Source organism: Pediculus humanus, genomic scaffold, assembly GCF_000006295.1.
Source record: "Pediculus humanus corporis 1103172107537 genomic scaffold, whole genome shotgun sequence".
Classification (NCBI taxonomy): domain Eukaryota; kingdom Metazoa; phylum Arthropoda; class Insecta; order Psocodea; family Pediculidae; genus Pediculus; species Pediculus humanus.
This window is the reverse complement of record NW_002987153.1, coordinates 13,410-15,917: the sequence shown is the minus strand read 5'-3', so window position 1 is coordinate 15,917 and position 2,508 is coordinate 13,410.

Sequence of the window (2,508 nt, the reverse complement as noted above, 5' to 3'; positions counted from 1 at the left end):
AAAATATTTTATTTAATAAGATTTTAAAAAATTCAAATTCGTGTAAAAAAAAAAAAAAATTTTGCGGAGGGAAAAATATTTAAAAAAATTAAAATGGCGGACATTTTCAAAAAAAAAGCGGAATCAATTATTATTATTATTATTAAATTTATGTTTTGTTACTCGATAAATTAGGGTGAATTTTTATTTTTTTTCGATTGTCTGGTTTCTTTGTTTAAGCAAAAAGTCCAAAGGAAAAATTGTTTATATTTATGTGTGGAATGAATGATGTTAAGAAAGAAAAAAAGAATTTTTCGGGGGGGAGGGGAGTAGGGAAGGAAAAGCAAAAATAAATGGGAAAAGAGAAACTGGTAAAAAAAAAAAAAAAAATGTTTGAATTGTTTTTGTTTTTAAGTGTCGGTGCCGGAGTTTGAAAATTTGAGAAGATTTTTCTAATCACTCATTCCTCCCCTCCCTTCTCCCCCCATGTGTAATCTACACCATTTGAAAAAAATTTTGTTTTAAAGGGTCATTTGGTAAATGTCAATTTAAGAGTAAGAAGAAAGATGGGAATTTAAGGGATTTTTTTTTTATTTTATTTTTTGGGGGAGTCGAAAAATTTCAAGAGATGAACAAAAAAATTAAATTGAACGTTTTATTATTATTATTATTATTATTATTAGCATCAATGGGTTTTTAGTCAGTTTAACATATTTTTTTTAAAATTAAAATTGCAGACTGTATTTTATTCACGTCTTATGTAAACAATTCTCCCAAAAAAAAAAAAAAAAAGGAAAAAAGGAAAAAAAAAAATATGGCAGATGTCCCATCCTGTTTTTCATCATTTTTTAAATGTGAAATTGATCGATGACAAAAAGACATTCAATACCATAAAATCCGTTCAAAATTTTTCTTTTTTTTTTTTTTTTAGCTTGGAAGCCTTATTTTTTTTTTTTTTTTTTTTTTTTTCATTTTGATAAATTTATTTTCAAATTTAGAGGGTGGATCGTAAAGGGTTGTTTTAGTAAAGCATAATAGCATAAAAGCAAAAGTTAAAGCTCCCTTTTTTTGTGACGACGAATGCACAAAAAAAAAAAAAAAAAAATTCTGACGTTTATCATTGTTTATAAACAACAATAAAGAAAGCTAAAAATTATTTTTTAAAAAAAAAAAAATCTCCATTGAAATTTTAGGTGTTGAAATTCTACTTATAATCAGTATAAAATCATAAATCAGTTTGTTGACAGTCGGTTTTTCTAAAGGGATGATAAATTCCAGAACTTTTTGAGCTTTTGTATTTTAAAACTCATTTGAACGAAACGGGAAAATATTTTACGTCATTACGTAAAGTTTGGTATAACGTTAAATAATTATTAAATTAAATACGGGAAAATAAATTTTTTTTTTTTTTTTTACGCGTTTAAATTCATTCGTGAATTCGTAGATTTATTATTATTATTATCATTATTAATCCATTGAGTTTTCAATAATTCGATTCTTAAGGATTATAAATGATTGTTTTATAAATAGCCAGCAGGCCAAAGCTTTGATATTTAATCTTAAAAATAAAAGCAATGCTAAATACAATTCTTTTTTTTTTTAATCTGTTTTGTCGCTTCATGAATTTCATTTATTCTTTACGGATTAGATATGAATGTTTTTTTGTTTTTTTAAACTTGTTCTTTTATATTTATATATCTAATGAAATATAATATATACACGTTATTTACGAATGAAATATTTTTATTGTGATAACGTTATCATAATACGGTGCGTGCGGTGCGTTTCGATTTGTAAAAAAATTATCAAATTGTTTTTTTTTTCGAAATTAAATTCCGACTTTACTACTTTTAGTTTTTTTAACGTTGGCAAAAATAACCGAAAAAGAAATTATAATGTAATTATGATAATAATAATAATAATAATTTCAACGAGGATGTAAGGGATGTTAAAAATTATAAACGGGCTTAAGGGTTTTTTCCTGCGAAAATTGACCCACAATTTTTTGTATGAATGAAAGTTGTCGTGTGCCAAAAACCACTTTTCTATTCTATTCTATTCTATTCAAACGGATTTCAAACCGCGTATTTTTTAGGGTAGTTTAAATTTTATGCAGGATTTAAGGGTGCAATTATTATTATTATTAAATATGAATGAGAGACCCATCAATCAAAATATAAATTCTCATATTAATTTTATTCTATTCGCGACAAATTTTTAAATTTAAACGAGGAGGAGGATTATTTTCCTAACACTATTATTATTATTATTATTATTATTATTATTATTATTATTATTATTATTATTATTATTATTATTACCGAGTTTTGAAAAAAAAAAAAAAAATTTTTTTTCTTTCACTAATTTTTATTGATCGAAAAAATCATTTTATTAGATTTTCCCGTTTTCATTTTCGATAAAATTTATTTTTCTTATTATATTATTATTATTATTATTATTTGAAAAAGGGAATAAATAAAGGAAGAGAAAATAGAAAAGAAAATTTTGGGGGAAAACATTTTATGTATG